Source organism: Frieseomelitta varia, unplaced genomic scaffold (assembly GCF_011392965.1).
Source record: "Frieseomelitta varia isolate USP_RPSP 00005682 unplaced genomic scaffold, Fvar_1.2 scaffold_182, whole genome shotgun sequence".
NCBI lineage: Eukaryota > Metazoa > Arthropoda > Insecta > Hymenoptera > Apidae > Frieseomelitta > Frieseomelitta varia.
Genome location: NW_025109550.1, coordinates 572,659 through 599,487, shown reverse-complemented (window position 1 = coordinate 599,487; position 26,829 = coordinate 572,659). Strand labels below are relative to the sequence as shown.

General features: G+C 42.2%; 2 long non-coding RNA genes across 5 annotated transcripts in view; one reads left to right on the top strand and one right to left on the bottom strand.

Annotated features, from left to right (window-relative positions):
- Positions 1-26,829, bottom strand: part of LOC122538889 — a 173,877-nt gene that overhangs the window by 68,184 nt on the left and 78,864 nt on the right. For all 4 annotated transcript variants that reach the window (XR_006308940.1, XR_006308938.1, XR_006308941.1 and 1 more), the window contains exon 3: positions 454-462. This is a non-coding gene — a long non-coding RNA (uncharacterized LOC122538889). The remainder of the gene's footprint in view (positions 1-453; positions 463-26,829) is intronic.
- On the top strand, positions 5,060-23,535 carry LOC122538890. Its single transcript, XR_006308942.1, has 3 exons — positions 5,060-5,069; positions 20,277-20,282; positions 23,226-23,535. It is a non-coding gene; the product is annotated as an uncharacterized LOC122538890 (long non-coding RNA).

Here is a 26,829-nt window from a genome sequence, read left to right as displayed (position 1 = left end):
TTTGTATATTTGTACTTTTACAAATTATTGTAACTTATAATTGTAACTTTTACAAATATACAAACATCATTTTTTACATATTTACAAACTCTTTCATTATGTCAAAGCACACTTTATGAATTAAAAAAAAAAAAAGAAACATAATTAACACTAGAACTACCAAAGTAGTCAAAACGACCAATTTATAATTCTCTATGGAAATTTTATACATTTATGACAGTGTATTTTTAAATACTCGAGTGATTAATAGAAGCTTGTGTTCTTCCTTGTATTGTTAATTCTTTCTTGTACCTTGCACTTCAATTTCTTTGCTACAAATATTATACTTTAGTCGTCGTTAGTTCCAATGTTAAAGACTCGCATTGACCTTGCAGTACATCTACTTAATACTTTGGCTTGTCAAAGATTGATCTTCCTATTTATAATTTATAATTCTATTTATGATTTATAAACCCCTGTAAACTCAAACTCTGTCGAATTTTAGCAAATGGAGTGCGACAAAATTGGCGAGTAAAGCCGTGCGTTAACGCAATATCGCAGTTTCAATAAAAAGAACAGAATTGAAGAAATTTTCGGGTCCATTACACGTTCGGGTCCCAATACATACCTTGCCACGAGGATATATACCCGAAATAAAAAAGCGAAAGAGTAGAGAGGAGAGGGAGGAAAAAAGGAACAAAGCCGAATCGCGCCATATCGGGGATGACGGTGAGCTTAGAGGGGCGCGTCTATTGATTTATTTTACGATGATCGTAAACTCGATCGAGTCGCGTTCCCCTCGTTCCAGCGTGTAAGTCATCGCGCAATCGAGTCCGCGAGGACCAAACGGGAAAGAAAGAGAGAGAGAGAGAGAGAGAGAGAGAGAGAGAAAGAGAAAGGAAGGCGAAAAGAAAATAAAAGAAAGAAGAAGAAAAGCGAAGTAGCCGCGAAAAAGAAAGGAGGAGAAAAGAGAAGAAACTCTCTCTCTTTCTCTGGATTCGAAAAGCGTGCTTGCCCTCTCACGACAACCTCGAAAGATATATCGTCGCGCGTATATTTACGAGGAGCCAGAGTTGTAAATCACGGGTTCGTCTGCTTACCAGCAAAAGCGCTGGTAGAAAGGGTGAATCGCGCCTGTACATATATGCACGCTCCTGTGTAAGTACTACACGTACATCCTCGTTCACAAGTACCGTGACACTTTTAAGGTCACTTAAAAGTCATTGAGGACTGTTTAAGAAGCTCGAGGTGACTATGTAACAAATTTCTGATTAATTTGATACAAACGAGATCGTCTTCTTACTTGGCTTTCGGCCTTTAGTTCGATCTTGATAGAGTTCCATCATTTTCATAATTCTCGTAACGTGTAACGTTGAAACATCGAAGACATCGACACGTCGCTTGTACTTTGATTTTTTTTACGAACTACTCTTTCAAAAGACGTGTAAATGTCGTCGGATGTTCGACCCGTTCTTGCTCAGAAATAAAATTCAGAAAAATACACTCGCGCGAATCGTTTCGCACGAAACCAGCAGGCGGTCCTTGATACTTATGAACGAGAATGTACATCGGGGTGTACACACCGGTACATCCCCCGCCGAGTGTGTGCACATCGTCGACGGCCAATGTCGACGTAATGGTTTTTCGATAATTGTGTAACTGTTTCGCATTGCTGGCCGGTGAAACACACAGCGCCGTAAACGCTTTACCCCTTTTAACGATCGAGCTCTGACGCGATCCCTCTGGCCCGTTGCTTGGCTTCTAAACCGATATACATACCTACCTAACTACCTGCGCGTGGATTTCCATTCTGTCTCCCTGTGTGACGCATACGGCAAACGTGGACGGAATGAAAATCACCTTGGCACGCTTACACCCGTCACGCCCGTTCCTCGCCGATTTTCCGTTGCCGATTATTATCAATACGATCGCCCCGCTTTTCAACGTTTGCCACCCAACTCGATACCTCTCTCTCTCTCTATGTGTGTGTGTGTGTGTGTGTGTGAGTGTGTGTGTGGCTGTTACAGACGTAATCACCGATCGAAAAGCAACCAAGAGCCACCGAGATTAGTTACGTGACGCTGCCCATTGCTGAGCAGCATGCTAAAACATATGCACGTGCGTGATAGCTACGATGATTCGAGAGATTTTTGCGAGAAACAATGACTCGTTGGAATAAGGAATGACCGTGAGTCATTTCGGTAGTGAATATCTCTATATTTCTCGAAAATTTCATCGTTTTCGATAGATAAAACACAGTGATCAATTTTCAATTTTTCAATTCTCAATGTGAAACATACACGAAAATTACGGCTGGCTCAATTTCTCTAACTGTGAGCGAATCTGCGGAACGTTATTCTTTCCTCGATTTGAAAATTTTGTCAATCGTACGAAATATAAATAAAATTATGGTAAAACAATTCAAATATCTTTACGTCCGAAAGATAAAGAACCATATTTATATGTAAGAGAATTGTCATTGTAATATATCACATGTTGTTTCACATGACTTTTCTTTTATTTTGTTTACGTATAGTTATTCTATTTTATAATTATTATATGTAAGATAAGTAGCTTAGTTAAGTATTTTCATAGTAGATTATTGCCAGAGGTAAGTTGAAAGATTTAGTATTTAGAAGATTAGCTTATTATATCCATTATTTAATATTAGCAATTACGTTTAAGTAGAATGTGTGTAGAAGCAGCATGTATGGGGGATAAGTAGCGGAAATTTGTTATCCAATATGAAAACAATAAAGATCTATCTAATCTATCTTGACGTCACGTTTATGGAAACGTAATATTCTCGCTCGCTACGTGCGTACATACATACATACATACATGCAAACTGGTTTACGTACATGCATATTTTCAAACTGGTTTCTTTGATCGATGCAATCACGATAGACGTGCCACGATAGGTGGTTGCGGTGTCAATGAGATTTCAAAATACGTCTCTCGTAATACATACGAGTTTCCAATGGTAACCGTGCGCAAATTGGACACGCGGCGATACGAAGGACGAGGATTTCCAGTTGGAAACGTCCGAAGCTCGTCACCGAGGAAACCTTCGCGAGGAATTATCGGGACGAGCGGGTCGTAAATCGAAGCACGTTTGCAACTCTCCGGACTCTGCCACAGAGTAAATAAAGCGTTTTCTGCCCGTTGTGTAACTCTTTCCTCTTGCCGATAAATATTTACGACCGCGACGGGCAAACGAGCTTCATTATGTTCCGCTCAACTCGAAAAGGATCTCCTTAAAATTGTTGTGACCTTGGTGTTGCAGAGGCTCGCGCATGCGTCCCCCGAGCCACGCACAATGGTTTATTACGACGTTGTAAATCTTAATTCCACCGTTGCATTTCTCAAACATACATCATCGGCTGGGTTTTCGGCTTATCTTTACTATCCCGGGTGTAAGGCTGTTAAATCTTGCAAAGGTGTTTCCGACAGGCCTCGAAAAAGTGAGCTACGGTGCCATTTTGTCGTCGCTCTACCTCGTTTCTATAGCTCTTTTTTTTTTTTTCCTTTATCTATGTACACAGGAGGAAGAGAATTTTTAGTGCCTTTTCCACGCTTCCTAAACTGTCACGGTTTACAAGTCACCGAAACGAATGACTAATAAAAGATTAGAATTGGAGCGAGGGACATGCTTCGCATGACGTGTGTACGGCGTTGTGGTTATCTTGTGCCACTGATAATGGAGCGAGTTAATACCAGTCGGGCCTAATTTTTCGTAGATTTATCACAGTATACAGTTGTGCGCGTGTGTGTTAACCGTAGGAGGAATTTTATGGTCCTATTTGCACTGACAAGATGATATTGCTTGTTTCAGCATCATACACCGTGACATGCATACGTGAGTCATGCTTGTGTAATAAGTCATGTCTCTTTTGTAATTGAGATTAGAACAAAATGTTGGAGGAAAGAGATCAGTATGTGCATAATTTAAAGAGGAGTTGAGTGAAAACCTTATTTCTCGATCGTTCGAATCATTTTCCTCCAACATCCTCCTCCAGTTATAATAAAAAAAAAAAAGAAAAGACGCAACGTGTGTTCGCGTTTTATTAAAAAATAAAATTGTAATCGTGATTCATTCGATTCGCATCAAACTGTCACTGCGACGTTAAAAGCGGTAGAAATTTCACGAACACGTGTCAACATCCTGTGTCCAGAATTTCCACTTTTGAAAGGACCAGATAGGTGGCTGACCCTTCGAAAAATTGGCGGGACACGTTTCGCTAGCACCTTTCATCGGGAATATCACAATTCATGTTCGACGATCGGAGGCGATCGATCCACATGGCGAAAACGATGTGTGTCCGCCTTGGGTTACCGGCTGCCAATAATTTATAATGAAACGCCATATCTTTTGTTGCCCGGAGAAATTGATTATTGCCTGTTGTTTCCTCGCCAGCGAATCAAATTTCACCCTTGTAAATCATATGGGTTTAATATCGCCGTGGCAGAGCGTTCCACCGGCATGCGGCAAATAACCCTTCTCCCCTATCCCTATTTTTTTCCTTTCTTTTTTTTTTCCTCTTTCGGTCCTCCTATCTTTTGACCAAACTCTGCTTCTCCACCTCCGCCTGTCGTCGCGCAACAATACACTTTCAACCTTCATCGCGAACGTGCTTTTTAAACGTATACCAACATCGAGCAGCGAACGTGGACTGAAACTCAACCTAACAACTGATAAGGAAGAGCAATTGATAATACGTCTATTGGGATAACGTTCGAGGAATCTCTCAACGTTACAGGTGCACTATTTTTAGCGCGACAGAGATTTCGCCGATGGGCTGTGCTTTATCGTTTAATATTTATTATTGCAGGGTGTCCCGCGACAGGTAAAAATGTGTCGAAAGTAAAATTTCATCGTTCAAGCGTTCGTTTCTTGAGAAAATCAAGTTTGAAAATTTATCAAATTCATAATTCCACGCTGGATAAGTGCAAATGATCGACAAGGAGATACTCCAAGATGAAATTTTTTTTCATTTCAAAAATCGTCGTTTTCAAGAAACTGTTTCGTTACTTGAGAAATTTTCCATCTTCTCGAAAACGCGGCGTTTTACAGAAAAATTGTGTTCTTCGTTTATTTTCGTACGTAGAATACCTCTTGTCTAATTATTCTCTTTTTTTCCGTCATCTAGAATTAGCTAAATTCAAACGTACGCGATAAATTTTCAAACTCCAAGGCTTTCGTGAAAAAGTTTTACTCCTTCTTCTCGACACATTTTTCCACGTAGAATCACCACGAGTCGCGAGACATCCAGCACACGAGCACGTATCCGTACGTGTGCTAAAAATTACACGTGAACCACACGTGAAAATAGGGGCCAGGTACTTTTCCACACGATGCATCCATCCACCTCTCGTCCATTCGTGAATTCCGCGCGATTATCACGTTCCGTGACCAAATGGCATAAGACACGTGCTTTCTTGCTATCGAGCTTCGACGCCTTGCGTCGTGGGACTTAATGGTCCCACCGAGGGATATCCACGCTCCCGATAAAAGTGCCTCTCGTGGCGGTCGACCCTTATGATAAACCGTTTTTGCCGTGATTCGCGATCCTCTTCTCCGCCAGATCATCCACCGGTCGCTTCTTACCACTTGACGATTAAGTCCTCCAGCCATCGTGGATCTCGGACGTTTTTGTCGTTCAGATAATGGAGCAAATCGAGAGCAAATCCAAAGCATTCAGGTCGACTCGATCAACGTACGTATTAATGTAATATTAACCACTTGCGCTGTGGCAACTGATTGCGGACCATAACGAGTGACCGAACCGTATACAATAATTTATCGCTTTTTTTTTTTGAACTCATCGCTACGTATATCGCTATCACTGGATAGAAATTATTGATTAAATTTATCATTGGTTTTGCCTATTTCGTTTTACTTAAATATATAATTTTATTTATTACAGTATGTTACGCTACAATATATAATATATAATATGTTATAACATAATCTACGTTATGCCTCATATGACCTACATTCTAGTCAAATACATTGACATTTAGTGTCAGTATATTCTAGTCAAATACATTGACATTTAGTGTCAGTGTATTCTAGTCAAATACATTGACATTTAGTGTCAGTTTTCTTCTCGTAACCTTGTTGTTAAATTATATTACAGATTAAAGCTGTATTAACTTTTAAATGAAACGAAATTTTCTACAGTGTCAGAAAACGAACATTACTTATAGGCATCGTTAACCAGTTACGCTGGCAACTGATTGCGGACCATAACGAGTGACCGAACCGTATAAAATAATTTATCGCTTTTTTTTGAACTCATCGCTACATATATCGCTATCACTGGATAGAAATTATTGAAAAGTAATAAATTTTTTTTTCATTGGTCTTGCCGATTTCGTTTTACCTAAATATATAATTTTACTTATTACAACATGTTACTCTATAATATATAATATATAATATATAATATGTTATAACATAATCTACGTTATGCCCAATATGACCTACATTCTAGTCAAATACATTGAGTTTGATGTGTGTTTGTTGTTAAATTATATTACAGAGTAAAGCTGTATTAACTTTTAAATGAAACAAAATTTTCTACAGTGTCAGAAAACGAACGTTACTTATAGGCATCGTTAACCAGTTGCGCTGGCAACTGATTGCGGACCATAACGAGTGACCAAACCGAACCATACAATAATTCGTCGCTTTCTGTTTCTTTTGAATTCATCGCTGAATAGAAATGATTGAGAAGTAATAAACTTATCATTTGTTTTACCTAGGTTATATTTAAATATACTTGAAACTGAGAAAATGTTGCAATTTGGGACAAAAAAATTCTCGACGTGCGTGGCACGTCATTCCAGCGCAAGAGGTCAATAACAGCGGCCGTAAAATTTTGACAAATACCGAAATTTAACAATTTATCAGTTAGGTTAGAGCGAATCGATAAACGTGAAAACTGGAGAACTGTTACTTTCGCCGGGTGATTTAAGGCATAGGTGTTGTTCGTGTTCCCGAGGGTTTCTTCTCGTAACCTTGTTTCGCGCTGTTTTATTACTTGGTATTATGTAACTTGTTCGGTTAGAACTCTTGTCTTAAACGAAACTTCTTCTCTTTGCTCTGTTTAACGCCTTTCTTCGTTGTTGCAACTTATTTTTCTGGTGTCGCAGTTTTTACCCCCTTTTTACCGCAACACCTATCCCTCTTTCTCCCTCTCTTTCTCTTTCGCTCTTTTCAGCACACTTTTGGAATTTTCCACTTGATGTCTCTTCTTGCTTTTATTTTCGTAGCTCTTCCCGTCGGAGTTGGAGCTTCACCTCCTCGGAATTTGGTCAATCTTTGACGTCATTTTGCACCTTTTTTCCCGCTTAGAAACTTACAAATGTTACATTAAAATTCTTTCTACTTTGTAGTTTCTGCAATTTTCCAATCGAACGCGCAAATTTGATAATTTCCGAACGAGCCAATTTACCGCAACGACTTCCCTTTCACTTTTCACATCGGGAAAAAAAACGAGATCGCTTTGAAATCACGCGTTCGTCCACGTCTACGCGTAACAGCTGGAGAGAGAGAAAGCGATTCCCATGCAGCAATTTCAACGTGAAGCAAACCACGTTTCGTTTCAATTCGTCGCCAACCTGTTTAATTGTCTCATGAGCAAACCCGTTCGCCAGTCTAGCCAAACGACACTGGCCGCAATTATAAAAAGCAATTACCAGAAAAATGAGCGCGGGCAACAATAAAATCGTAACAGCCTGGCCCCTGTGTAACGGCTCGTAATTTGTTACGAGCGAACAACACCGGCCGTAGTGTACGTTTTCATCGGGTGAAATTGCATTTCCTTCTTATCCGTCTCCGGGCAAGGCTCGTTTGCTCGATCGCAAACTGTCTCTCGTCTGAGCTTGATCCTTGCCGATCGTTCATCGGCGGCGACCGGTTCCTCACCCATTGTTCTCGGCAACGAATAATCGCCCGTTCATAAATACGAATAATGCCCGTGAATAGGACACGCAAGTGCAGAAATCGGCCGATCGCGCGGCTCGCAGCGCTTATCAGTACCGTGCTATCGAGAGTCTAATTGAGGCTTGCGCAAGATTACCCGCGCCGGTTGTTAACTAATGTCACATCGAGATACCAGCGGTCGCAGCTGGGCATAAATCATAATACACGTTCGTTCTTTTCTTTTTTTTTTTTTTTTTTTGCCTCGAACAACGTATTATAAACGGTGATCGAAACTTAATTCTCGTTTCGATATTAGGCAAGATAGTTCGAGTGACTCGGATTCGGAACAATCTGATTGGATTCTTACAGTTAGATCCTTTCGAACGTTTGTCGACTTCGTAGGAATGATAGTTGATCAGGCTTGCCGCAGTAAGGAGTTCCGGTTTTTAATGAGAAGGTATTCGAGGAGAAAAGTCGCAGGGATCAGTCGACCGTGAATCGAAAAAATAACTTTCTAATTAAATCGTTTCAAGAATTCTCCGACCTCGTAGAAATGATAGTTGAGAGGTCTGTCGCAATAAAGAGTTCCCATTTTTGAAAAGAGAGGATTCAAGAAAAAAAAAAGAGTGATTGCAAGAATTTTGTAGCACGACCGTGAATTTCGAACCAGTATGTTCGAAAAAAATAACTTTCAAGCTCCTCAAGATCCTTTCAAGCATGTTTCAGCTTTGGCAGGAGTGAGAGGTCTGTCGCAACAAAGAGCTCCAGCTTTTAAACGAAAAGAATTCAAGAAAAAAGGTCGCAAGAATTAGTCGACCGTGACTTTTCTAGCACGTTCGAAAAAATAACTCAACATTTTATTTTCATTGAATTATAAGAAAACGGAGTTGCCTTCTTATTTTATAAACTTCACTTTACGACGTTAAAAAAGATGGCGTTCTCCTTTCTGTTACGCGTCAAAATCGTCGTAAGGTTAATTCGTTTCAGCATGTGGAATTCAATTTGACCGAACGGGGGTTTAGCGTTGATTCTGCGTTTTATTAGTAAAACCGGTTTTACGATCGGCTGTCGATCAATCTAAGCCTAAACACGCACGCGGCGTCTAAAAATCGAGACTCGCTATCAGCTGTTTTGGATCGCGAGTACGCAGGTGGTTTCTCTCGAATCGTTCGCAAAGGTTCGAAAAAAGCGTGTCGGGAATCTGCTGGCCGAGCTGATAAAATTCTCCGCGACTCGCTAGATCCGCTGCAAATTGCATTTCGGGGGATCGGGTTTAGACGACGGGTTTACTTTCAAAACCTTTTTACCGCGTGGTTTACGCTTTTCCCAAGGAATCCTCTTATACGTTGTGCTAACCTGTTTTACGCGAAATTGCTCGTTCGTTTTCGAGAATTGTCGGAAATCTTCGATAGTAAATAAATGAACTGCCGTGGCGTGTAAACTATCGTGCGAAAAGAAATTGTCATCAGTGCTATTCATTTGTAACGTATAATCATAAATATAATATAAAGAGATATGAATAATATGATGACTATAATATAAAGAATTTATAACATGGATAAAGAAATATATAAATATATATATATATATATATTAATTCATAAATTGATTAATAAAACTTCGGCGACGTAATGGATGCCAGGAATGCTTGGTATTCTAATTGCAACAGAAAACATTTCGAAAGACACACTGCAAACTAAATCCAAGGTTCAATCAACGAGAAACCAAAAAATCACGATCTTTATAGTATATAACATATATAATTATATATTAATTTATAAGTTGCGATTAATAAAACTTTGAACATACAATGGCCACAATTCTGGTATTCTAATTACAACAACAAAAAAGAAAAAAATACTCCGAAAGATACAACGATCAGCACCGCAACAGATCCAAGATTCAATCAACGAGAAATCGAAAGATCAGGACGCGAAGAATGATCTGTAGAATATAAAGTATAATATATAATATATATACAATTAAAATATTGTAATATAATATATATAATATATAATATATATACATTAAAATATTGTAATATAATATATAATATATATATATATATATATATATATATATATATATATAAAATTAAAATATTATAATATTGTAAAATATTAATTTACAAGTTACGATTTCGGTAACGTAATGGCCACAAATGCCTGGTATTCCGCAATAAAAAAACAACAAACTGAAAGAGACAACGATTCTACAAGCTAGATCCAAGATTAAATCAGCGAGAAATACAAAGATCACGCGAAGAATGATCTCTGAATCGACTTTGATAATTCCACGGATGAAACCGTTGAACAGGCGGCGAGTGGAACGGTTGGAGTGCCGGGTCTCTCCGCTCAATGAACGGTTGACGATTTTCAACAGCTCCTCCGGTTCGAGTGTCAGAATCACTTTCTACCAATCACTGTTGGCGGGCAACGGCGAGGGGGGGGAACCGGCGCTGACTGCGCGTTTGATACGATGAATGCGATCATTGTTACGTTTCCTCTACACACGTATGTGTATGAAACGGTCGGCCGTATATACGGTGTGTGCCCCTCGACCGCGCGTTGATTCGTAGAACTGCAATTTCGCGCAGCCCGTACAAAACCCGACGATTCGAGAACCCGACACGGTTAGAATATCGCGGCGAAAGGATAATCTCGGCTAGTCGGTGAACAGAGGACGCCTTTCTCTCCGTGTCGTCGTCATCAATCGCTTCAGCCTTGACCTCCGCCGGGTTTCGCGCCGCGTTTGCCCTGAAATAGACCATGACGGTGGAATTGGGTCAAACAGGGATCCCGCGTATTGGAGCAAGATGCTGCAACCGTGATCGTCGCGTGTACGTGTGTGTACGTGTATGGATGTTTCAAAGTGGCCCAATCATCACTGTTACACACGCGGGCCGATTAGCATAGATCCCGTTTCGTCAGCGGTAAATCGGAGCTTATTGTTATTCGCCTAGATAGCACGAAGGCCGGCTATATTTATCCGAGGAGCGGCTTGATCACCGATTGTCCGCGAGAGCGTAAGATAACAACGATCCGACACCGCTTTCATTCCGCGTACCGTGTAAATAGAACAGATTCAGTTTTACTCCTTTTCTTCTTTTCTTTTCTTTTTTTTTTTCTCTTCTTCTTTTCTCCTTTTTTACTTTTTCATTCCATTTTTTTATTTATGGAAATCGGGGTTGGTCGGTAAATGGAGCGGCACACTACCTGCCCGCCAGACGCATAAATCACACACGCCCACGGCCGTGGAATGTTTTTCACGATCCTGCAGTTCAATACAGATCATTGTATTATTCCCCGGTGTAAGTTCCCCCGGTGTTGATTGTGATCGCTCGGTTGATCACGAAACGGAATTCCCACTCGGCAGGTTCTCTTTGTACAGCGTAGTTGGGAACCGTAGGTGGACGGGAAGGGGTTTGTCGCGTTGATAACCCGTCCAGTCATCGCGAAAATATTAATATCGTATATAAATTAGTTGACGTCGACGTCAGTATTAAGCCGCGCCATGGTTGAAGCGCCTCTCTTGTGACGAAAGATCCGGTGACCATTGTCGTAGACGATGACGCCACGCGAAAAATTACACTTGCACCCTTTATACTCACGTTCACATGGAACATTTATCTACTCGATAAATTTGCATTAATTAAATTTCTCACTCGATCGACATTTCTAACAATACTCTCTCTCTCTCTCTCTCTCTTTCTCTCTCAGTGACCAGCGATCAATTTCAGAGGATGATAAAGATGGTCAGTTTCACTCAAACCTCGCCAGCGACTGTACGCGAAACATAAAGGGAAAAGTCGATACGAAAAATCAAAGTTGGCCAGGTGTGTTTGCACTGGGCTCGTTTTGTTTCCCCCCCGGCGCGTTTCACGCGTGATGCAGAAAGCCAATATGGCATATTCAGTTTCCGGGCCGTTAATAGCGCGGGTATGAATTTTTCAACTGACCGGATTTCTGGTTGCATGTCACGTACCCGTGCCGCCAACTAAATCTGTTGGATCCAACATCCAACACCCAACATCCTCAAACACGGCGTTTCGTATATCGTTCTAGGTGCTCGATTCCGGGATCCCTCTGCTTCCGTTTCGTTCCCGCGCGAGTGTACGCGTCGATACATCGATCGTTCTCGCGTTTAAATCGCCACGAACGATGTTTGCCAAGTTCACAAAGGGCAGGCGCGACCGATACGGGCAGGATCGAGTCTAACACGTTTCGATAACAAAATTTTGTTTCACGAGTTTCGTACGCTACTCGAAAATTGACACGAGGTTTCTGTCTCGCGTCTGTGCGCACGTGTGTGTTTGTGAATAGCAATTTTTAATGTTGAGGCGGATTATTATATTATAAAACTGGAAACTGTTACCTACTTAGATATTACAACATGATGGAGTATTTACTTTGAAAGTGTTTGAGAAAATTTACATGCACTTTAAAGTGAACAATCTGTAGTGTAAATCGTGAAATATTCGTTTACTTTGATCGATTGAAATTTCACTAAATTATTGCAAACGCAAACACCTTAATATCTCTCTCCGGACAAACGAAAATGGGCTTGCATCGTTTTCGAAATGAAAGAAAGTACGCGTAACGTTTGACCATGTTCGCCTTCGTCCGATCAACAGAATCTCTGTTACATTGAAAATCGACCACCTGTGACATTCAAGGAATTCCCAAGTCAAAAAGTACGTTCCGTTCGAAATTATCCCGGTTAAATTCGAATGCCATTCGAAAAAGTGTTTCAATTGAAGGATTAAGGATTCGAACCTACTTGCGATCTACTCGATCCCATCTCTAGCGACCGATTCGCCAAATGGACGCGACTCTCCTTGCAATTGCTTTCTGTGCCCCTCTCTCTCTCTCTCTCTCTGTCTCTCTTTCTACGTGCATTTTCTCGTCGCGCCCCTCCCGATCAATTTGATTTCGTTTCACGGGGATAAGTTTCCGAAAGGATCGCGTTCGAAGTTAACTCGAAGACAGAGTTCGCAAACTGAGTTTCCATATCGTCGACACAGTTGCAATTTCTGCTCGACGCAGCTCGAAGAACACGGCGGGGCGGTATTGTTTGCAAAACGAGCGCGGATAGCTTTTACCCGTGCCATATTTGTTTCGCGTTTCCTATAGAAACACCGGTGAAAACTGTATTCACGTATTCCTATTTTACTCCCTGGCGTATATTGTTTCTTCCTTTCGTTGGTTTTTTCTTTCAATCAAATTGATTGCGCAACAAAACGAATTCCTAATACAACAGAATAATAATCATTCGACCCGAAGAAACGAGAAAATCTGCACGCTGTCGTTCCTTTTCTTTCTTTTTTTTTTCTTTTTTTCTTTCTCCTCTGCTGTTTGCTGGAAATGTTTGCAAAATAACACAACGTAGCGTGTATTCGGTTAATAATATGTGGAGCACGATGTGTATATTAATTCTCTCGCGAGCAAATTGGCACGATCCAAGGGAAATTTCATTCGTTTGACACAAAGTTGTCGGCTGTTTGACTTGACGGACGACTTTATGGTAAAACGGAGACACTCGTGCGTGTTCCAGATTTTTCAGGAAACTAGAACGGCAAACAAATTAGGTATCGAATATGAAGGACCTAATTTGCCTGTCGAAATAAATACGAAAAAATATATCTACTTATGCGAAGGGAGTGTTTGACACAGAGAACGTTACAAGTATAAAGGGAGCACGTGAATGTAAATTCTGTATATCCAAACAGAAACACGTCGATTAACAAACTAACTCATTTGTAACATGGTGGTTCGCGTCGTTTGCGATTCCAATTCCAATTCCAACGTTTGTTCAAAACACATTAATACTGTGTATTGTCCGTACACATTCTTTCACATTCATAGAGAAAAAAAAATGGCAGAATTTTTACATTTTCCATTTTAGTTTGTTTGTGAAATAATAGCCCTTTCCACCATGCATCGCCAGAAACTTTAGCTCTCATAAACCTCTGCTTGATGCCATCCATAAAAGGGGATGTTCATTGCAATATTTTGAAAGAAACGTGTTTGGTATTTGTTTATGACCATTTCAAGTATCTTTCCTGATGGACAAATATTTTATTATTTTGACTTGACTCTTCCGGGAGAAATATCCAGCGTTGCTTCGCTTTGAATCATCTTACCACATGAAAGAAAATTCTAGTTTAAAGATATGACTTTCGTTGTTATTTATTTCAACTCTTTCAGTATACGAATCTTCACGTGATAAAGCTGTTTTCATTGCTGTCCTTCCACGTCACTTTCGCAAAAAAGTACAGTGTACAACATACGTTTCGAAACATCAAAGAAACCCCCTCATTGGAATTAGTCCAACTGGACACTTGTACAATCGAGCCGTGTTTGACAAGCCGATGGTGTCCGATAATCGGTCGTTAAAACGGCGACAATGGTTTCACAGCGGCGATAAATCGCGAAATCGTAATTGATCGCGGCGGTACGACAATGCTCGCACAATGCTCAGCCGTCGAAAGAGGCAACGTCGCCGTCGGCTTCTGTCCTCTCCCGGCCGGCCAGGAAGTTTATATCGGTGCAAGGACGCGGAAACAAGGACACGGGAGGTTTCAGGCTGGTCGCGAGCTGTCCTGCGTCCAACAATGGGCCAGACTGCAACAATGCTCTCCGCCCTCGCCTTGGCTACTTTGGTTAATTAATTGCCGGCCTCTTTGTTGACGAACGTGTGTGTGCCACCCGACACCGATCCCCATATTCCCCGCTTTCTGGCTGAATTAATTAACAACAATTCGCCGGTGCTGGCGCGCGCGCGAGCGAGCGAGCGAGCGAAAAGTGGTTAATTTCGAAGCGAGGCCGCGAAAGGCGAGACCAAGCCTCCCGTGTAATTTCCACGGGAGATTCCGTACGAAATGAGAAAAGTAATTACATTCGTTTGTGCTTTTAACTCCCCCTCATCTGCCTCCTCCTTGCGATCGCTATTAATTCGTGATCCTGCGGCTGAACGTAACCGCGTAACCCAGCGATTCTGCCGCCGGGGCTAATTGGAGTCAAGAGCAGGAATTTTGCCAGTAATCTTCTAACCTCGATCGTTAATCGTAATAATAGTCGGGCAATTTCGGTTGAAGGAAGAGTGCAGGGAGGAAGGACGCGATAAGTCGGACTTCTTCATCCGTCCAGCGCGCACACGTGAACATGGTCCCACCCGAGATTGGTGTAATTACGGGAACAATTACGTTGCGGCAACTAATAACACTGTAAAGTAAACTACGAACGGATGTAACTTTAATATCCAGCCTGTTCCAGAGCTTGTCTCGGATGGAAACAACAGGCGGATTTAACTTTATCCAAACTCGGTAAAGTTCCACGATCCTGTGTAAAAATTCAGACGAGTACCAGTCAAGCTTCCATCAAACCCTGAAAATTTTAACACACCGAGAGGCGTGTTAAATTGTGGAAACGTTTGCAACGCGGTCTCGGTTTAACAGCGGCGAAGATCAACTTCATTTCCATTTGCTTTGCCGTTCACCGAGAACGTATCTACCTGGCGAGAACACCGGGCGAGAGAGAGAGAGAGAGAGAGAGAGAGAGAGAGAGAGAGAGAGAGAGGTATTCGTCGCCAGAGAGGTGCTCGTCCCGGTGCCGGGTCAATAATGGACGAGCCGGAGCAAAACGTCGATTAAAACTAATTTACCCGTCGAACGACGTCGTACCCGGGGACAATCAAACGCGCCATGTAAATTCGCCGCCGGATAGGAAACCGTCGACGACGACCACCGGTTCGCCGTAAAAAGGAGACCAACCAACCAACCCCCTCCCCATCCCGAGGCTCTAGCAGCCCCCCAACCTGGAGGAAAAGTAAGCAAAGATGAAATCGAACGACGAGGAGAAACGAGAAAAGGTATTTCCACTCACGGGGGTTCGATTTCTTTCGCCCGATCCACCACCACTACCACCACCACCACCACACCCCCTCCCCACGGCATCGGAATGAGATCTCGCTAATGTAACTGGCAGCCAACGAGTGGCTACAGTCAGATAGGTCGGTCGTAGGACAAAAATGGGGTGGAATAGGCAGGGGGGGGGGGGAAGGGGTGGTTGAGAAAGTGGCGAGGGAGAAAAACGAAGCGAGGGAGAAAAAAATGTAATTACAACGGGGGAATGATAATGAAGTTTACATTTTAATAACCCACCTTGTCGCCAGATGGCCAGATGTCTCGAATGGAATATTAATACATCCCCTCGCCGCGTGTTTCACAGCCACCGTGTCGCGAACACCGCAAGATCCAAGCCGGGCCTCTTTCATTCCGTGCAGTATGCAAACACGCGCGGAAGAAGGGCGAAGGAAGAACGGGGAGGACGATGTCAGAGCTGGCGTGAATTTTTGCGAGACCGGCTTCTAAAGTTGCGTGGAATTACTTGGGAATTTTTGCAATAATGGAGTTGAGAATCTGTGGTTCTAATTTTCACCGCTGGAGAAATTACCAGAATGGTCGAAATGTGACCAATTGTGTCGTAAGGAATACTCAGAAGTTTTACAGTAATGAGATTAAGAATCTGTCATTTAAATTTTTACCATTAGAACTATCAGAATGGTCAAAATGACCAATTGTGTTGCGTGGAATACTTGGAAATTTTTGCAATAATAAAATTAAGAATCCGTAGCTGGAATTTTCATTACTACAATTCTTAGAATGATCAACACAATTGAGTTTTTATTTTGCAACAATAAAGTTAAGAATCTGTGGTTTAAATTTACATTTCTACTACTTAGAACTAGCAGAATGGTTAAAATGGCCAATTGTGTTGCGTGGAATACTTGAAAATTTTTGCAATAATAAAATTAAGAATCCGTAGTTTGAATTTTCATTACTAGAATTATTAGAATGGTCAACACAATTGAGTTTTTATTTTACAACAATAAAGTTAAGAATCTGTGGTTTAAATTTACATTTCTACTACTTAGAACTAGCAGAATGGTCAAAATGGCCAATTGTGTTGCGTGGAATACTTGGAAATTTTTACAACAATAAAATTAAGAATCCGTAGTTTGAATTTTCATTACTAGAATTATTAGAATAGTGAACACAATTGAGTTTTTATTTTACAACAATAAAGTTAAGAATCTGTGGTTTAAATTTACATTTCTGCTACTTAGAAATAGCAGAATGGTCAAAATGGCCAATTTGTGACTTTCCAGAGAAGTTTCATAGATTTTATTATAAAAATTTTGATCGTGGAAATTTCCTCCATGGAAGAATTTGGTTGAAGATCTCAGTCCCAAGGAACAAACTGAGCCAGTCTTACCCTGAGTCCGGCCCTGACTGAAGATAAGAGGGAATGCACGAGAGAGGTGTTATTGCACTTGTGCAAAGAATGCAGTCCACGGCGTCGTAATATATTTGCCGTGGACCCGGGGCTACATGTCGACGCGTCAGCACGCTCCATTTCGGACGACACGAATCTAATTTGTTAAGTTATGAATCTGTCCGCGGTCGACGATCGTTTGGTACCATTTTTATTCTCTGTCCCTCGCTCCCTCTCTCTCTCTCTCTCTCTCTCTTTTCTTTTCTCTCTGCTTCTGAGACCAACGACTGACCCACGGTCAGCAACATTCAATTTTCAACTGTATCTCCGCGTGTAAAACACGGGCCATTGGTAACGAGACAGATTTACCGACGCTACTTCGCGCAAACCACTTCGTTTAAACTTTAAACAACAACCTCCAACCATTGTGTCTCCTTTCAATCGAAACTTTCGCGAAACATGTCGTCCTATTTTTTCTTTTTTTTTTTTTATTTTAAGACGAGCGAAACAGCAAGAACGAGTTTAACGAGCTTTCAACGAGGAATCGTCTTTTCGATGCTACCCACATCGAGGTCTGTCGAGGTCTGTTCAAGGCCACGCGGAGGAGTCGCTATTGCCAGATAGACATATACCAGATAAATAACAGTTAATTAAGCACCGTCAAAGAGCGCATCGTTCATAAAACGTTCGACAGTTTTTCTGACCCGTGAAGCGCGTACCTTCCCCGCCCTATCTCGCCGCGTCCAATTTTAAAATCGTTTTCCCGAAACGTCGTGGAACGGAGGACTCGTTCGCGATGGCATTCGACGATACAGCGGAGACATCACCGAAACGTAGCAACCATTAATGAGGATGGCAGACTGTCTTCGAAACGAGCGTCCAATCGCCGCGAGATCTACGAAGCCAACGGAGAAGCTTCTATCGGAGATTCGAATCTGAAGGAGAGCGAGCAGAGTAGGGAAAAAAAAAGACGAAAGAAAGCAAGGAGAAAAAGAGGGGCGAGAAGGGAAGAAGAAAGAGAAACGGCACGCGATGAAGATCCGCTACGTAACTACGTCCACGTAGGTGTTCCAGCGAGATTTTTCCCGTAATTATCGAGTCTCGTTTCTCCGGGGTAAAAGGGAGGGGAAAAAAAGCAAAAAAAGGGAGAAAAAAAAGAGAGAGAGGAAGAAAGAAGGGCGGCGGAGAAGGAGAACAAGAAGCGCTAGTTGCGAAAGTAAATGGCTGACGGCAAGAAGTAAGTGGCCGGAATGATTAGAGAGCAGCAGTAGAAGATACCGTTCATTAAGTCATTTTGCACAGTTGAACCTCCGCCCACTCTCTCTCTCTCTCTCTCTCTCTCTCTCTCTCTCTCTCTCTTGCGAAGGGGAGAAGGCTCCGTTTCGACGAGGCAGGCGTGGAAAGCAAACTGGCTGCCAACTCTCCCTTTGGTAAAAAGTAACATTAGCTTCGCTGGAGTCTAGCGCACCGGCCAGAAGGTACCTTCTCCCTGTTCAGCCATTTCCAACGGTAGTTCGCCTCTCCCTCGAATCGCGATTTACTTTTAATTTAGTTAATTCTCATGACAAAATGGTAAAAAAAAAAGAAAGGAAGAAAAAGTAGCTACGACAAATTGCATTTTTCAAGAATTTCGGGGAATTCAAGATTTCGAAAGTCTTGCAGAATGTAAAATATGTTTTTGACGAGTGTTTTGTGAAAAGGGAGTCCTGTTTGCTCCGTTGCGCCACCAGTTATGGCAGAGACAGACTCGCGTAATAAATTTTTACACGTCTGGATCTCTATCGATGTTGAATTCTCTCTCGCTGGATTACTGAAATATCACACTGTAAACCGAGTTCAACGAGCAGCTACTCCTCTCTTCTCGTTTCGTTTCATCTCCCCTGCTCGCTTCACTTCTCTCCTCTCGTAGCCTCTATCTTTCAGCTTCGTTCTACCTTCGTTCTCTTTCACCGTGTGTCCCACGCGAATGCCGGGTTACGTTTGACCCCTCTGTGTCCCCGCTCTGATTTCCACGTGAACTCGCACGAATGTATTTACGGTTCTTGCTCTCTCTTTCTCTCTCTCTCTCTCTCTCTTTCTCTGTGTGTTGCAGTACACCCACTTGAAGCTGGCTTGATGCTAATTAAGCTCCTCTCGAAAAGTTTACTCGAACTCTACGCGCAGCTTAAGCATTTACTGCAATTTTGTAATCTGGAGTGGTTCACTCACCGAGGCTGGACCCGGATGGTACAACCCCTTCCGTTAAATTATTATCGTTAATTCAGTTTACCGAGGGGCAACTTCGCGACTGGTAATAACGCGAGGGGAATACACCGTCAGAGGGATTTAAGACGAAGACATTCACGGCCAATTGCCCCTCCAGCGCGTTAACGAGTGCATTGTGCTCGTCGCGCGACTATTCGCTGCCGCTGAATGCGTCTAAACCTACGTAAAATCGTCGGAAATTCCGGATAAATGGCTGAACACTGATCGGCAGGACTCTAAGAACGTCGGAGAGATTTTCTAGATCTTGAGATCTAGAAAAATTCCTTTGGTCGTAGCGTATCTAATTTCATCAATTTACAAGGGTAGTTTTCACGTCGAAAGAATAATCAATAAGAAAGAATAATTTTCTGAAAACCACACTCATGCCAAAAATCGGCGATTAACATTTACGGTACATTTCCTTACAAGAGATAAGTACATAACATAGCGAATTTGATCTGTGATTCCACGTAAGCAAGCCCAATCCACTGTGTAGAAATGAAATTTTACTTAGTAACTTTCCGACGGCGTCAGATTAACAACGATATCCAACCCTGTCGTGCACGATTAACTGTACGATGAAACGACTGTCTCAGTTCTGGTGTTCAAAAAAAATTTTAAGTAACGATAAAAACCAACGAACTCCACTTACACGGAATCGTTCATCCCCCAAAACGGACCTTCCCATAATACTCGACCACCCCGTAGACATCCAACTTAACTACTTATATACTTAATCTTCTGTGTAACTTGGTCGAAAAGGTTCCCATCCAGTGGTTGTCAAACAAACACGCACGAACCGCACGTACACACTCGCCATCAACACGTTAAAAGGGTGAAACATCGAGCGATCGGTTCGGCAATTCCCCGCGACCTGATGGCCATTATCATATTCCTCGCGTATCATATCAAATTTATGGCTAATAAAGGCCGATCGAATAACAGGCTTGCGGGGCCCTGAAAGGTTCGCCGAGCACGGAGGTAGGACTCTCCGGGGGCCCGGGCGCTCTCTCTCCTTTTCTCCCCGGCTCGATTCCGACGACGTCCGCCAGCATCCGTGCTGCAGTTGGCTGGCTTTATAGTCATGCCAGTTGGCAGTAGTGGCAATTGATATGCACGCCATTGATATATGGGTGCATATTTCACAAGGTTGGCAGAGCCCGCGAGCTCTACGGTTTGTTATCTCGCGCGTTTTCTCCCTCGTTTCCATTTCCCTTCCTACCCCCCCGTCTCTTTCACCCGTTGTGCAATCCTACTTCTTACCTCTCTCAACCTCCTTCACTCTTTCGCCTGGCCAGACCGTGGCTACCAACGCGCGCAATGAATTATGCCCGTCCTTTGTTAAGCTCCTCGACGTGTCTTTGATTGGAAGACCTCGCTTGCCCGCTTCTTGCCTCGAAAAGAACAGGCTCGCCGCGAAACGTACGAGGAAACCTCTGACCCCTAACCGGCGACCTTCGCCGATCGTATACCTAACCCGAGCGAGACTCACCTTGCAGAGAGCAAAGCTCGTGCAAATATTCGAACGATACTTTCTACTTTTGTAAGTAGAGTACGTGTCGTCGAATTACGGGCTGAGCTGTTCCGTGTTTCAAATTTATATTTCTACGAACACGGTCGAGAAAGTGGGACACGATTGATTTGTTCTATCTATCGACGACTTTACTTGGAACGAAGAAAGCGCGACCTGCGAGTCTCCGTTTCTGCAAGTTTCTCACCGACTGCGGATTTCGTTTTGCACTTGAAAAAAAAAAAAAAAAATGAATTTCAAATCTAACGACACGTGGAATACGCAATATTTTGTGGAGATTTGTGTTTTTTTTTTTTTATAGAACATGACCGAAGAAACAGTACACAGGATCGATTTTTTTTTAACCAACTGATTGCGGACCATAACGAGTGACCGAACCGCGTACAATTCGTCGCTTTCTCTTTGAACTTTGTATGTTATCACTGGATTGGAAATTATTGACAAGTAATAAATTTATCATTTGTTTTGCCTGTGTATTTGTTTCTATACACTTAAATATATTTAAAACTGAGAAAATATTGCAATCTTGGGACAAAAGATTCTCGACGTGCGTAGCACGTCATTCCGGCGCAAGAGGTTAATCAATCAACGACTGGTTCCTTTACACGCGATCCGCAGATCACTTTTTCGCAAGTTTCGCAAGTTTTCCATAGAAAAGTGCAGATATTTCACACGCTTGAAAAGACTATTCCAATAATATTCTGATAATACAGAAAATGCACAATACGATGCACAGCCTGCACAATCTGAAATGAACTTCGATGATAATTAAATTCGTGAAAATCCGCGGTCTAACGCACAGATATCCGGGGACTGGCGATAAATCCACGCTTCTCGAACCGTTATAAAGTTGTACAGCTGGAAACTATCTCTCGAAAGTTGACAGCCATAGCTCGTGTATTTGTCCTCTAAATACCAGCGAGCATAAATCGCGAGGCACGGTAAGAAAGGCTGGCCGAAGCAGAACGCGTGCTAGCAACGTGTTTCCGCATTGTTCCGTGTGTATCGGCGGGGAAGGGACAAGACCAGGGTGAAATAAAACGCGTCGCTCCAAGATCGGCAACTTATAGAAAGCGGATTACCCCAGGTTCGCCTTCTCTATTGAATAAATTCATGAGTACACCGCACAATCGGCTATAAATTATCGAGTGATTTTTGTCAATATTCATAACGCGCGTTCGCCGGTACACTCCGATGCATATCGGAGCTTCGAGTTCCCATTGTCGTTGACTGAAAAGCAAAACGCGATGCTTTATCAGTCGAATTTGAAGCAATGGATGAAACTGCCGGCCGACAGGTGGCTAGTACGCCGTGTTGCGGTTCTTTCTCAGCTGTGATTCAATTCGCTGGTATTCGAGACAGATAATCAACGCTTTGGGCGAATCGTATTTGAGATTTCACGAGATAAGCGCGTAGAATGTTGGCATCACGTACTGTTCCGTCATGGTGAGAAAATACGCGACAAAAGAATTATTACCCATAGAATATTATTATTATTATGTATTAGTAGTATATGTATTAGTATTATAAATACACAATGTTTCGCAGTTATAGATACAGACATCGAAAAATTTTTATTTCCTGTGAAAGCTTCAAATATTTGACTCGATCAACGATCGTGTGTGCTAAAGACAGTAAACTATTCGAAAATGTTGTCAGATTATTTAAAAATTCAAAAATTATTTAGTATAGCAAGTCGCTGACGATGAGAAGTTGTAGATAATGTGGATCACTGACAATTTAAGAGAAACTTTACTCGGGAAAATGTTTATTTCCTGCGCGAGTTTCAGACGTTATGCTGAAAAGACACTCGTAAGTATCCGAAAATTGTTTTCAGATTAATATAGAATAATTGAAAACTGTTATCAGTAAACGACTGACGATCGATGAGAATTAACAAAGCAAACAGTAAGTACGAACAGTCATATTTATCCCGTCGGTATCGATCCGCTGGGGAATATTTTATTTGAACAGAATCTAACAGTAAACAGCAAATATTGAATGTTTGCTTTTTAACTGCATACATAGGTACGTACCTCCTTCGGCTGACATTTCAAACTCTCCTCCCCTTTGCCAATCGAAATCGATACTGACCGTCCTTCCGCCATCGTGCCTCCGAGAAAGAAGAGGAACTTTGACGAACTTCGACGGAAAAAAAAAAAAAAAAAGAAAAAAAGAAAACGAAGGAGAAGCAAGTGAAAAGGCCCAAGCGTTCTCCTATAAATTCTACGCGGGGGAAATTAATTTAAAGAAAAGGAGCGGGGAGGGAGCGACGACGTGAAGTCGCCGAAAAAGAAGAAAAAAAAGAGAAAAAAGAAATATTCGTCGCGTAATAAATTCACAGGAAACGTAGAATGCCCTTTTTGCTTTACGACGCACGTACCGTGGACTGGTTCGTGAGTATGGGAAAAATGTCACCAACTTTATCAAGAGTCACGCATTCCCAGAACGCTTATCATCGTCAGCCGACCTAATTATAATTGCCGTTCTGTGTTCGTCGAGGCTATAATGATAATACGTTTCCGTAATTCACGTTATACATCGTCGATGAATACCTAGAAGACGCGAACACGTAGACCGTGCACTGTATTAAAAAAAAAAAAAAAAAAAAGGGAAAAAACGGTGAAAGAGACAGAAAGAGAAAGAGAGAGAGAGAGAGAGAGAGAGAGAGAGAGAGAGAGAGAGAGCTTGAAACGGATACGTAATGCGTAGCGGCGTAACGCGAGATACATAATTTCCACGGGAAACGTGCAGCGTTAATCTTCAGTGAAAAAAAGAAGAGAGAAAGAAGAGAGAATGCACGAGAGGGTAAAAAGAGGAAAAAACGAGGGGCGGCGGAGGGAGGGGGAAAATAGAGGGAAGGAATTCGAGTGTGTATATATCGTTTCAACGAGAACGAGTGTTATCTAACGTCGGCACGCGATATACTGCTTTATTCCAGCCGGTCGTTTAACCTTTGGACAGCTTTTTAATTTCGCACCGACTAAAAGCTCTGCTCGTCAATCTGTCTTGCTTGCGATAATCTTATATAATAATGGACAGAAAGCTTAGGGAGGCTCGGACCGGTTGAAAGTTTAATGTAATCCACGAACCTTTTATATATTGCGACGATATATGATTACGGTACCAAGCTATCGTGCGTTTCTAGAATACTACAATATGCTGCCTTATTAACGCAAGACATGCGATTTTTTAAAAGAATCGAAATGCTGATTGAACGACAATCGAGGACTTTATTTTTTTGTTTACGAGTCTGTCATAGTTCGCTGGCAACATTGGCCAATTAACGATATTTCGATCTTACCGATCCAATGATATACGTGACAGATTTTACTCGAACGACAATCGAAGGAACGTCCTTTCGAGGAATTTCGCTTTCCGATCGCTCTCGAAACTATCCGGCCGCTATATTATTAACGATCCTTGCGGAGCCATCCAATGGCCACGATAATTCTGTAATAACGGCAGTAAAAGGACAGAAGAGGAATTCGTCGTTCGACGAATGACGGTAGCTTGAACGTGATTCACGTTACTCAGAGCGGAAGAGTTTAAGCCCGCGCCGGTCAGTGAAGGGATACGATAGCGGTCGTATAGAAGTCATTTATCGAATGAAGCCCTGTGTTCTCTCGGAGGAAGGAAGGAAGGAAGGAAGGAAGGAAGGAAGGAAGGAAGGAAGGAAGAAAGTCGACGAGGAGGGCGCGGTTTGATGTGGTGTTTAACCGCGGCTAAAAGTACATCCATTAAATCAATGGCGTGCCCTGTGGCCTCTTTCCGCCAAGGAAACTTCAAAAGATGTTTTTGCCGTGGAATACGTGCCAGCCAGAAGAGAGGAAAGATACCGTACACATCGGTTGCGTTTTATGAACCGGTAGCAAGATAGGATTTCCGTGCCGGTGATTCAGTTTCTACGTTCGACGGCTCGGGTTTTCTTTTTTCCTCTTTTCCTTTCTCTTTTTTTTTTCTTTTTTCATTTAGGAACACAAAAGGCACGCCGGAAGACACGTCTTGGTAGCGAACCAGTCGCTGAAATTTACAGAATGCAAAAACAGTAGACTCGGAAGCTTGTCTACCGTTGCTGTTTCTCGTTGGACTTCCGTTGACGTTCTGCTGCGTGGAAACGGAACTCAAATTCTATCATTTATATCACCAACATCATTTATATATCAATTATGTCGCTAACTTTCTAAAAGCGTTGCGATCAGTTATAAAGAGAGCTAGACGAATGCAGATATCAGAAGCAATTTTGCAAAAATGAATTGACCAGAAAATAGTAAAATTCGCGGAAACGAATCTATTCAAAAATGATCCAGCAGCGCAGCCAAAATGGATTGTCTCTTTGAAAATGGCACAAAAGAAGTTCCTGCAAGATGTTAACTGTTTCAAATCAACCAATATTTCTAAAATAATTGTCAGAAGCAATTTTGCAGAAATGAAATTTAAACAGGGAACAGTTAGCCAACATTTCAACATAAATAATTATGTTTCTAATGCTTTCTAACGACCAACTGAAACAACGTTACAAATACGTGTCCAGCCGCTTTTAAAGGTAAAACATTTCCTTTTCTTAGACAATCTAAGACCCTTTTGCACAGCGTTGCAAGCCCAGAAAGACAAAGGGCCAGAAAAGCTGCAGAAAAAGGAAATCGTAAGAGAGAGGATATCAAAGTCGCTGCTGCGTCTAACGTGCACTGATCCTTCCTGTCGACCTCTATGAGTATTGATTTTTGAAGACCCAAGCCTTCTTTCCCTCGTTACAGATCCACGCGAGTCACCCGAAATAAACGCGAAAATAACATGTCTCTGCAACATGGTTCGCTTTGATCAAACGAGGGGGGGGGGGGAAACTCTGTTCCGGTAAATGAAACGAATTGCTAGACGCGTATCGGCGCAAGATAAATCCACAGACATGCGTCAAAAGGCTCGAATTAATATACAGCCTCTTGCGAATGGGGAATTTTCACATACGAACGACGCATCTTAGCAGAAAATGTCCTTACGCTCAAGGAGAAGCTTGTCAGGTAAACCTTACTGATGATTCCAATTAGCTGGTTCCAGACGGGGGACGTACAATTTCTCCTTCCCTCTCATTTCTGCCTCTCTAACACATAAGCATTCATTCGACTCGCTCGAAAACACTATCTTCCCCGCTTCGTTCCTCAATCCGAAGGAACTGAAACTTTTTCAAACTGAACGCTATTATTTGGAACGTCTCTCTAACGTCGTGCTCTTTGATCAATCGGTAAATACGAACGTCGATCTTTAAAATCGATGATAATTATCTCGAATGTAACGGCGATCTTCTCTCGTGCAAATTATCTTTACCAAAAAGAAAGACGTCGAATCCTCGATCAGTTTGTCACAAACAAATACCGCTGCGTCCCAAAGACATGTCTTGAACTTCTTCGCGACAGAGGCATCGGAATGGTGATTTTCCAAATCCTCTTCAACTTCGTTCCGTCCGAATTCAATTACATAAAGAAACTTCCCTGTCCCGAAAGTTACCATCACCAAAAAAAAAAAGAAAAAAAAAAAAAGAAGATGAACTTCAGCGTCCAAACAAACTTCCTGGGGAAGATCTTCCGGTGAACGTGAATATACGTATCAATTCGGCGGGAAGGAGGGTGGGGAGAAATTTAATTAAAACGTCGCTGGTTTCGGGCATTATCAAGCTTGGAACGCAATCCCAGCGAGTTGGAAGCGCGTGCAGAGAGCAGCTCGACACTTTTTTTTTCCCCCTCCCGGTTAATCCGCGCCAGCGCGAAGAAGAGAGACGTGGGACGCGTGTGTGGAAACACGGGAAAAAGAATCGGTGGCCATCGCGTCTGGCCGGAGAATCCGGCTGGGATTAGTGTGGCGACGTTGTTCTAAGT